Source organism: Agelaius tricolor, unplaced genomic scaffold, assembly GCF_023055355.1.
Source record: "Agelaius tricolor isolate 1412-34295 unplaced genomic scaffold, bAgeTri1.0.p SCAF_36, whole genome shotgun sequence".
NCBI classification, from domain to species: domain Eukaryota; kingdom Metazoa; phylum Chordata; class Aves; order Passeriformes; family Icteridae; genus Agelaius; species Agelaius tricolor.
The window spans coordinates 1,029,812-1,041,800 of NW_027269296.1; positions in this window are offsets into that span (position 1 = coordinate 1,029,812).

Consider the following 11,989-nt stretch of genomic DNA (forward strand, 5'->3'; position numbering starts at 1 on the left):
AGGGGGCGTGGCCGCCGTGAGGGGACAGTTCTGAGGGGCAGCACCGGCCATGGCGGCCGCGGAGTCCCCTCAGGGACCGGGGTCCCCGCGGTCCCCCCATGGTGGCGGGGATACCCCCGTGCCAGCCGTGGGCGTCCCGGCCATGAGACACCGCCCGCGGCTGATGTCATGCTCGGTGACAACGACTGGGAGCGGCCTTGGCGGGGCCAAGCCCTGTGGGTATATGCCCCTCCGACATCGGCTCAGCCTGCCTCACCCTCAGGTAAAATACTTAAAATCTAGAAACTTCCCCCTCACAGACCCACCACACCAGAGCAGCACGAACAGCTCCTTTCCTGGCAGAGGGGAAAATCCATCCCAAGTTGAGTCTCCAGCCTAATTTTCCCCTCACTATTAAGGTCAGGGATTGAAGAACCGGACAAAAAAATGTGCAGGAGGACTGGGTGAAACATCGGAAAGAGAAGAAACCGCGCTTTTTCCAGCCTTTCCAGCGGAACAGCAGAGCCACGATCACATTTTCCCCATGCGGCTTCACACAACAGAGCGGCTTTCATGGCCCGGCGCCTCCCGCCCTTGCTCCCAGTCCTTGCTTTCCCTTTGGAAGCCCAGACTGTATTTTTAATAGTCTGAGTGGAGCTGCACCTGAGCGTCTCGGCAGAGCCGTTCCCAGGGCAGGCCGGGGCTGTGGCATCGCCCGAGGTGGCACAGAGTGACTTCAATGCCGTCTGTGACCCGGGATGAGCCTCCCTGTAATTTGTAATTTGTACCCAAATGCAGCCCGGGATGGCTCCATGGAATGGTTACCAACGGAGCGCTCGCTGCTAATAACAAAACCTCCCGTCTCTCCAGGCGTTTGCTGCTTAACCGGATGTCTTTACGCAAATATCAGCTTTGAATGCCCTTGAATTCATCTGGAGCAGGAAAAACTGCTGTGAGCCCCTCTCCGGAGCTGATAGGGCAGGGCCACCGATGTGACAAAGTCCTTTTTATTCCTGTTCCTGCAGCTTCTGGACAGCCCCGGCTCCCTGGGAGCCAGTGGAAATCCGTCAGTGCTTGGTTTAGAGTCCAAGGAATCTCGCTGATTCATGGGGTGGGACAGCCTGGGCTGGAAATTGGTGTGGCACTGCAACCAAACTGATGTGGGGCTGTGCAGTCCAGCCCTGGCCAGGAACCTCCCTTGGCAATTCCCCCTTAATTAATTGCAGCCTGTACCACGAAGGACACTGTCCCACTGTTGTTGTTGTTGGAACGTGGGTTCCAAGAGAAGGGAAGAAATTTCCCTTAAATGGGGTTGTCCCAGAGACTCTACAAGCATCTGTCTTAGGCTTTGCATTAACTTTTTTTACATGGCAGAGTAAGAAATTTGCATCAATTGGGGCCAAATGTGGATTCTGGGACTGGTTTAATGAGGGGCAAAGGAAAATTGGATCCTCTGCCTGCTGGGAAAGGCAGGAGCTGAGTCCTTATTCCAGGACAAGGAATGCTGAGCCAGGCACTCCCCCTCAGCCAAGGACCAAGCCTTCCTCCCTGCTTCCCCAAAAAGTTTAAAATCCCAGGGTTTTGTCAAAGCTGCAGAACTTCCCAGGGCTCCCACAGCCCAGACCCACCTGCTGCAGCACAGGCAGTGGTTTAGCACAAAGGAGCAGCTCTCCCACAGCGCCCACAAAAGTGGGTGTAGAGCAACAAATTTGAGGTCTGCGAGGCTCTTGGGGCCTTTTTATGTTCCCAGCCCCACAAAGGAGCTGCCAGGGCTGTTTTTCCCTCATCGCTGCTGCATTTCTGCTCTAACAAAAGCTCTCCCCTGCTGGTATCTCGCAGAGCAGCTAATAGCTTATTTCATTTATAGCCAGCTGCACCAGCCCTGGCTCTGCTTTAATATCTTTTCAATTATTTCACTTTCAGATGACATTTTCCTGGTTTCCAGCTACCACTTACTAAACCTCTCATGCTCCCCATTCAAATGAAGCATCTAACAATGTTCAGTCTGAAAGCTCTCAATTCTTTCCTCCTTCAGTAATTGCTGTTTGTATTATTCTGGATTTATTTATTTCTTTTTTAGAACACTTAGAATTAATTTGTCCACGCTTTACATAATAAATCACCAGTGCTCCTGACAATCCATAGGGAAATGAGCATCACCCACCTTTAACAGCAGTGAGGAATGAGTCAGGAAAGTTCAGGGACTTACTCAAAGCTAAATTTGCACCGAGCCACAGAGTGGGAACAAAGCAACTCTGGCCCCCCACGTGTGCTCAGTGGGTCACTCCCTCAATATTATTTTATGCTGCATTCAGGAGCTTTGTCCCCATTTGGCAGAGCAGCAAAAACACATGGGCTTGTTTCACTTCTCCAGCAGTTTTGGCCTTTCTGCAGCAGTTTTTCCATCTCAGACTTTCCAAGTGCTTTTGAAACTGGAGGCATCAGATGTTAAAGATATCAAGGCAGGCTCTCTCCTGCCCTGGCTGTGCGTGTTCCTCCAGTGGGATTCTCTGCCATGCTGACCCTGGTGCTCAAAAAGGGGTTTTTATTTCCACGGGGAATTTTTCAGGCAGGGGAGGAGCTCAGCACACAGGTCATGTTGTCACTCAGTGGGACACATGTAAGAACATCCCATTGTTTAGATGATGATGATGAAACTGCTGTGAGGAGAAAGATGCTGAGGAGGTTTGGGAAGGAGAGCATGCAGTGCTGGCTGTGCTGGAGGCAGGAGCCTGTCCTGGGTTCATCAGAGTTCCTGAAAGCCAGGCTGGACGCAGCTGGGAGAGGAACCTGCCCAGGGACACCTATTAAAGGCAAGCAGGGCTGCCACACCCTGGCTGTAAATGCCAGCACTCCCATTCCACAGCTAATTCGGGATCCTGGCCTGGGATGCAGCAATGGAGGCCCAGCCCTTGTGTCACAGATGCTCTGAGGAGCTGCTGCCCCCTCAGCAGAGCCATCCCAGGAGCTCCACGTTCCTCCCTCCCATCCAGGCACTGAGAGGGGTTTGGGCTCCATCCATGCCCTGCCTCCTGGGAGGGATGAATTTGTTATGGCTCATTCCTCTCCCCCTGCCCCTGCGTCGAGCAGGGTTTGCTTTGCCAGACTTCCAAGGACTGTGGGGGAAACCCAACTTCTGCCGGTGTCAGACTGTTTGCAGCTTGCTGTGATTCCCAACCAGCTGTCCCTGCATGGCTCATTTTCCTCCGGGGTGGCTGCCAAACTTTAGGATTAGCTGCAGTGAGCAGCTGAGGACACGCGTGGAGCCGGCCCTGGAGCTCACAGCTGCCACAGCAAACAGCTCAGTGCCATGGGCTGGGCAGAGCTACCCTGCACAGGACACAGCCCCTGGCATTGTGTGGGAAGGTGACCTCATCCCACAGTGTCTGGGTCATTGCTGTGCTCCATGGCCTGAGCGCAGAGGTTGGAGAACTCAATGTTTCTAGGAAATGTTCATCAAGAACTTTTGGTGGCAGTAATTGCACTTGGGGTAATTTAATCATCAATGGTCTTCCCGTGCTTCTTCCTTTTTGTTTCCCCTGGATACTGGCATGTGGTCCTTTCCCGGGGAGCTGGATGGTAATTAATGCATCTGTGGTTAAATGTTTGGACTCAGCATCTCAGGGTGCCCAAGAAGCAGGGAGGGGACAAAGCAGGCATTGTCTGCAGCTTTCCCTCTGCAGTGGGTTGCCTCCACTGAGGCAGCAGGGGCAGCTTTTTGGGAATGCTGACACAGGCAGAGCTTTCACCTCCTTCCTCTGGAACACGGGGAAGTTGAAGTGCTTGTCACCTCCCTGCCTTGGAGGTGATACCCAAGGGGGGAAAGGAGAGTTGGCTCCCAGGACCACACACACAACAGGAGGAATTGAATGCCTGACTCTCCCCTTTCAGCAGGAGGCTGTTGCTGTGCTCTGCCCAGCGTTTCTTGCTGCCCTACTTTCCAAATTCAGATACCAGCCTGTCCTCTGCTGTGAGCATCAGGAAACAAAGATTTGGGCTTCTCCTTTCTGCAGGAAGAGACCTGGAAAAGATAAAGAGGCAGAGATGGAGCTGGGTCTGAGTGCTGGGAAACCTTCCCATGGCAGCACTGGACACACAGGAGTCCTTCAATGAAAACCCCAAATCCACTGCATTCCTGGTTTGAAAAGTTATTTGGGAAAGAGAAAAAAAAAAAAAAAAAAGCTAGTTTAGTGAGCCTGATTAAAATCTGTATTTCCCCACCTTTATGTATAGAAGTTGCTTGAAAGTAAATAAATTCAGGTATTGGCTGTTTTCTTTTAAGGTTAGTCCCCAGGTGATTCAAACACCTGGGCTGATAAGGAGATTTGGTGAAGGAAAAAGCACTACACAACCTGCTTCTCCCAGAATAACAACCCCACTTTGCCTGGCTGAGGTTAAAGCAGCCCCAGGCCCCTGCAGCAGCCACCAAACACACCAGAGGGGTTTCCTGCAGAATCCCCACCATCAGCAAAGCCTGGAAGCTGCTGGTAGCTGGGCTCCCCAATGAGCCCTGTCCATTACATCCCAGCTGGATTCAGCACTGAGGAGTGGCTTCTGTCACAGCTGAAATGCAGAAACTCTGTTTGCTGGGGGCTTTGATGGGCTGCAGGCCTGAGGGACACAGGCAAGGGGAGCTGTGGGAAGGCACTGCTGGCTCTGTGTGCTGCCCTTTGTGTGTGGGCAAAGGGGAAGCAGCAGCTCCTTTCCAGATCCCATGGATCTGCAGGGATCAATCCAGTCACAGCAATGACACCACCATGCTCAATTTGGTCTCTGAGGTGCAGCCCAACATCAGAGAGAAAAACATTCACAAAAAAAGAACCAAGTCCAACACAAAACCTCTTTATCACCAGGCTGGCTTGATCCAAAGCTGTGAGCATTAGGAAAAAGTTCTTCCCTGTGAGGGTGGGGAGGCCCTGGCACAGGCTGCCCCTGGAGCCCTGGCAGTGTCCGAGGATGGGCAGCCTGGGATGGTGGAAGGTTGGTGTGGAGCCCCATGGCAGGGGTGGGACTGGATCCTCTTCAGGGTCCCTTCCATGATTGTCTGATTCCATCAGTGCAGGCACCTGATAATCCATCCCCCTGTAGGGCAGGGCTGGCACCTGCACAGACCCAAACCACTTGTACAGTGGGGCACCAGCTGAACTTCCACATCCCTGCTCTGCCTGTGGGGTGAGCCTGTGCATCCCAAATCCCCTGAGCTTTCCAGGAGGCTCCTTGGGCAAAGTCCACATCTGGGAGGGTGACATCGATGCCCAGGAACAAAGGGAACGCCTCTCCCAGAGCCACCCTGCTCCAAAGCGATGGCGTAAACGCTGATCTGACTCAAGCAGTGACATGATGAATGTGGGGTTGATTTCCTCCTACCTGAGTCACACTGGAGGGAGCCAGATTTTTTTCCAAGTACTCAGGAAAGGAAAGGAATTGTGGGCAGGACAAGAGGCCAAGCTCTCGCAGTTCTACCAGGATTTAGAAATAATCTTTCTGATAAAATTATTTGCATTGCAGCAGCATGTAGAGTGCTCCAGCTCTCCAAACATGGACAGAAACTCCTCCACCTTCTCCAAACCTTGCAGCCTGAGGCACTGCCAAGGGAATGACATCCCAAATCCCTGAGATCCCCACAGCAGGACGGGGAACTGAACTCAAACCTCCTGAGTCACCCACTCAAAAAGCAGCTGCGGTCCCCAGCAAAGCCACTGTGCCCTGCAGATGGGGAGAACAACAACAATCCTGCAGGGCAGGACCAAGAGCTCCCAAATCTTCCTGTCTCTCTGCTCCTTATCTGAGCACAGGCTCGACCTGCTCAGGCTGAAATTCTGGTATTTCAGATCATCGGGTCCTTGCTTTTGCAATTGTAATTATCACCTCTTTACCCCGGTGGTTTGTCTGTGTAATGATTGCTCCAAGGCTCTTCGGGCTCCTACTGAGCAACGACAAGAGCTGGTTAGAGGCAAAAACTTAGGCACAAACCCGGGAGAGATAATTGAGGACTGGAGCCATCCCTCTGCCCAGCCAGGGATGTCCAAACCCAGCCAGGCTCTCAGAGCATCTCTCTGAGTACCAAGGCTGTGGAGATTTTCCCCTTTTAAATCCTTTGCTCTTATCCCAGCCATGAATCCCAGCTGATCAGTGCAGCAGGGTGGGCCATGGGATGGAAAGGGGAGGAATTGCCTCTGAGGGGTTAAACCACGGACAGCTGCTTCTCTAACCCTGCCCTGATCAGCTGTGCAGGAGGTTTCCATGATTCAGGTTTCTTTCACAGATTTAACACTCATTCCAGATAAGCAAATGAGCAATTAGCAGTGCTGTATCTGTGATGTCATTAAAATTCAAATGGTACCCTGGCTGCTCATCAATAGTGGGATGTGCAGTCGGAGAGGATAAACCCAAATCCTCTGTTGGCAGCAGGGGGAACCCCCTCTCTGCACAGCCCCTGCTCCGGGGCTTGGTGCCAGCCCCTTCTGGGCCCCTTTGCTCTGAGCAGCAAAGCCTCAGGGCTGCAGCAGCTCCTGCAGCTGCTCTGGCAGGATGGACACCCTGGGGTGCAGCAGAGGCTGAAAGGGTCTGGTCCCTTTTATCCAGTGGAGAAATTCAGCCTGTGCTGAGCTGGGAACCCACAGACCACAAACCCAGCGCCCGTGGAGATCAATCATCCCCAGGGCCCTGTTCTCCCACAGAACACGGGGATCTCTCCCTTTTCACACAGCTCCCTTCACTTATCTCTGTCCTGGATAACAGCAGGTGTCCCCTTTCCCTGTCTGGAAAGAGGAGTTGAACTGAAAGCAGAGTCTGCCTGCAGCCACAGGGACGGCTCCCTTTATCCTCCCCCATAAATAATAGAAGATTCATTCACAGGCTTGTAATAGATTAAAAATAAATAAATAAATAAATAAATAAATAAATAAATAAGAGCTCAATTTTGTTTTGCCAATCATGCACTTAATGCAATTTTCCCTTCTCGTCCCCTTGTGCCGGTGCCTGTGGACTCACAAAGGTTTTAATAAGCTGGAAAGGTGCCAAACCATTTCTGTCTCATTAAAAAAATATCAGCACGGTGACAAAGGTAATTTTTTTCGCATCAGTAGTCAAATCCACTTGCTGAATTAAAATCCAGCTGACAGGGAGACTATCAATTTTTAATGGGAGCTTCCTCCCTCCTGGAGAGGGGAAGCCTGGGGGAGTTACCCTTAGAAGGGATCCACGTTTCTCACAACCTCCCATCAGCTTTGGTTTCATCTGAAGCTCGAGTTTTAAAGCCTGAGCGAGGAACTACAAAAAGCCCCCCAGGTAAAAAACCCCACAGACATTCCCTTCTCCCACTGCACACGTGGGTCAGGGCTGGACCCCTCTGAGCTCTGTGCACCTGGGGCCAGCCCGGAGCAGGACCCGGCTCAGCACAGGTCAGGGGTGGGAACAAACTCAGAGGAAGCTCTGGCTGAGCTGATAAGGACTGCACGTGCTCTGGAGAGTCTGGCCCCTCACGCTGACCCTCCTCTCCAGGGGCCATCCCCAGCTGATGTCAGCAGCAGAATTCCATTTATTTCATAGCCACAACAATTTACAGGAGCTGCCACTCTGCCCCTGCACTGAACACAAAGCCTCTGTGGGGGAACCGAACAATTCCCTCAATCCCCTTTCCCCCAGCGCTGCTTTCCGTGTTTTCTTTTTAGTGAAACACAAGGATCCTGAACTTCCCAGGGATTCTGAGCATCATCCTCCCCATGCTCGGATCAGCACAAGGACCAGCCCCACGCCAAAAGCAGCCTGAGCTCCCCAGGATCTGCTGGACAAGGTCCCTTCTCTGTTTCTCCTGGGATTCAACAGCTCCATGCAGGAGCAGCCCCGGCTGCGGGGGTCCCAGCCCGAGGCAGGGAGCACAAAGCCCGGGGCAGGGAGCACAAAGCCCGCATTGACTCGGGAGCTGCCCGGGGCAGCCACATCCTGCCTTTGTGTGGGAGGAAGGACGCTCCGGACCCACATCCCCCCTGCCTGCAGCTCCTGGCCCGGGGAAGCAGATGTGGAGTTCAGAGGGGTTCCTGAGCCCATCCCAGGCTGGGCCCGGAGGTCAAGGCTCACACCTGGCTCTGGGAGGTGCTCACCACACAACTCCCCATGGATTGACCCTGAATGAGAAAAAACCACGATTCCTACAGAATCTGCCACAACACGAGGGCTGAGGATAATTAATGACTTGGTGATTAAAACACCTTGCACTGAAGGCTCAGTCTTGTCTCCTGCAGCAAAGCCCGGCCCGTGGGGAGCTGCGCTCCTGGCGCTGACCCCAGCCCCCTTTGGGAGCCAGCACGTTCTTCCCTCCTGCAGCGCTGATTCTCAGGATTATCCGAACCCCACACCAGGCTCTGCACAAGCCCAGAGCGCGGCACGAAGGAGCGCGGGTGGCCCCGCGGCTGCGTCACCTGAGTCACCCCCGCCCCACCGCCGGCTTCACCCGGCTCCGCTGCGGCTGCGGCAGGCCTGACTCACTGCCCCGGAGCTGGCCGGATCCCATTACAAAATCCGGCACTCCCAGCTAGGGAAGAGTTTCACAGCGCTCTCTCTCCCTGGGAGATGGGCTGGAGCCACACAGCTCCCGTTTGCTGCTCGGGCACAGCACAAGACACCAGCAAACCCCAGAGGAGGCACTTTGTGGCTCTTGATTTTAAATAAAACATGGGGGAAAAAGGCAAGAAAAAACCCAAACCCTCCATTCTAGCTCCACAACAAAGGGTGATCCTCATCCCTTCAGAAAGAGCTTCCAGGCCATCCCCAGCCTGGTGAGATAGAGCCAAAGCCACCTGGGGATGTTTAGGTACAGACCTGCAGTGAGAACTGGGGACCACTCTGAACATCATCCCCCTCTGTATATTGGTTGTTCTCCTACTTTAAGAACGATTAAAATCAACCCCACTTTTTCCCAGCCATCTTCCCAAGGCTCAATCCACACTCAGTATGGGATATATGGAAAATTCACCACCTGACAGCCTCCAGCCACCAAGGCAGCAAACACAAACCATCACAAGTGAACTAGAAGATCTCTAACCATGTTGGATGCTCCCTGAGCTCTGCTCACAACAGAAGGAAAAACCCTGGCTCAAGTCAGAACTAAACTGAACAAGTGATAACAGAGCCAAGCACTCCTCTCCCCCAGAAGCTGGCTCAGAGCAGCTGAGCTGTGTCACCACAAGGCAGGAAGGACCCCAGGTCCTGCTGGACTCTGATCCTGAGCCAGAGGGAGCCCAGATGAGAGAGAGAGGTGGTACAGGACATGCTCTGTCTCCAGCCACTGGGGGGACCATCCCCAGCTGTTGTGTCACACCCAGCTGAAGGGACTCCAGCAGTTCCAGCCTCTTTGAACTCATTCAGGATTGCTGCATAAAGTTCAAGAGTCAAACTGCTGATTAGTCTGGGAATACACAACTCCCCATCCCATTGTGCTGAGATTCAATAACCTCTTTATTACCCTGGAAGAGATAGAATTACTTCCAATAGTAATTTATGAGTAAGACCTGATTTAAGAGAAACACAATTCCATTGAATTGTCAGTGCTTTGAGACATTGGTGGCATCCAGAGTGGACTTCAAGCAGACAAATCAAGGGTTTATGAGATGATCCTGTACCAGATCATCAGTTATGACACACAACAGGTGGAATGAACTCCACCAAAATCCAGCTCTGTGCCCTGCTGAGCTGCTCCTCCCAGAGCTGCTTTGACACCAGCACACAGGGGTTTGGAGTTTGGTGCTGCAGGAATGAAGTCACAGTGCACAACTGCTCCTCCAAGCCCAGGTCCCTCCCTGCAGCCCTCACTGCTCAGGACATGGATCTGTGTCAGGTGAGGGAGGTTTGGGGATGGCTCCCAGCACAGAACTCTGCCCTGGTGCTGGGATTTATCCCTGGGCTCCCAGGGAGCAGCAGCAGAACAGTTCTGTGTCCTGGGGCAATTCAGGGTAAATCCCTTGGCTCAGGAAGCTCCACGAGCACTCCCAGGCAAATTGCCAAAGTCACACAAGTGGAAAAATTTAACAATCCAGCCCTGAGTTTCTATAAGCTTGGAACTGTTGCACACACACCTGCCATTGTGCCACTTGTTGACACAACAAACATCTTTCTTCAGAAGCAGCTACAGAGACTGACCTGTGACTCACCTCAGCCTCACACTCACTGCTGAGGACTCAGTTCCATTGCAGTTACACAGCCCAATTAAACTTTTTGTGGAGATGGATACAATCACTGCAGCAAGTCCCTTACCTAGACCTGTGTCTGTCACTTCACGAGGGTGGCCTGGGTCAGGAAGCCAAAATTCAGCACGAGCAGATCCAGGATAAAAAAGAAGTGAGATCCAGGTAGGTCCTGCCTCATCACACCAGGAACCTGCAGGGTCATTTCTGAGCTACAAATACAAGGATTTAAAAACAGAGAGGTTAACCAAGAAGCTGGAGTGGGGAAGGGATCAGACAATTTGGGTTTGGATGAGGGGAGCTCAATCAGAGGATCAGGGGAGAATTCAGTGGTGTCAGGAACAGCAGAGTCACAGATGGAACCCAGCCCAGCAGAGATTCTGTGCTAAAAAGGGTCTGTGCAACAGCAGGGACAGCTCAGGAGAGGGCTCATTACCCCAGCTGATATTTAGATGAAATGTTACTTCTTGAATGGATAAGAAGAAATTAAAATACTAAGCTAAATACAATTTAGAAGTTATGCTCTTTTTAAACACTGCATTTAATTGCTCTTTTTAAGCCTACACCATTCTTTATGGATAGATGAAGAAAAGAGGCAGGGGGAGCAGCAATAGGGACTACAAAGGAGATGGAAATGGGGAGGGAAGGCCTGGCCCATCCAGAGGTCCTTTATGGCCTGGAGGCAGGATATGGAAATAGGTGTGAGGGAGGATCAGCCGTGACTCAGGCCCAGAATGTATTTAAAGAACTTCTATTAGTGCTAAGATTAAAAGGCACTCAGAGGTCACCAAACCCAGGTAGAAGCAAGATTGGGATGATAAAGGAGGAGGCATTAAACCCTGGGGAGCTGCACCCCTGCAGGACATGCAGGGAAAATCCAAGTGAATGAGGATCAGCACGTCCTGAGCTCAGGTCTGTGGCTCCTCAAGCACCAAATTCACCCAGATGGACTTTGAAAAATGCCTCTGTCCAGAAGCTTCTTGGAATTTATCACACACGTTTTAGTAACAGGTGATCTCAGCATTCCAGCTCTGGAGGAGGTTTACAAGCACTTGAGCACACATTGACATCCATGTGAAGAAAGAAAAGGTTCAGCACAGAGGGAAGTGCACAAGGAGCTGCCCTGAAACCTCCCCTGCCAGGCAGGGCCTGGAGCAGCCCTGCCTCAGGTCAGACCCTGCACAAGGGCAAGGAAAGGCTCACCCATCTCCAACTTCACTGGGTACATCACAGCTGCTGCAGCTGCAGCACAAAAAGAATTCAAAAGCACCTTCCAGAAAAACCTCAGGCTTCAGAACTGAGCTGATTTCAGAAACACAGCTGGGGTTCTTACAAGAATTCCACAGCAGCAACCCAGCAAGTTCCCAGTGATTAAAAGGGGCTTGGAACCGGGTGCTTTGTAAGGTCCCAACCCACTCTGTGATTCCATGATTCTGGAAAGTCAGGAGCCCCCAGGATTCCTCAGATGAGCTCCCACACCACTACAGCTCCTTCCACAAGTTAATCAAACCTGCTGTTCATTTCTTGCAGGGCCTTCAAACACTTTACTTGTTCTGACCAGCAATTTTCACAGCAAATATTGAGTTTGAGCTTCTCCATCCTCTCAGAGCACTGCCCAGGTAAGGCTGTTAGACTCCTGCTTGGCAAGAACTCCACAGGAGCATCACTAATTAAAGGGCTTTTCCTGCTCCACCAGGCCAGTTAAAAGCCCCAATTTTTCCAGAGCCAGCACAGTGGATCAAACACTTTCTCATCTCTGAGCAGTCATTAACCCTGCACAAAACAAAGCTGATTAGCAAATGTAAACGTCCAGATAAAAATAGCCAACA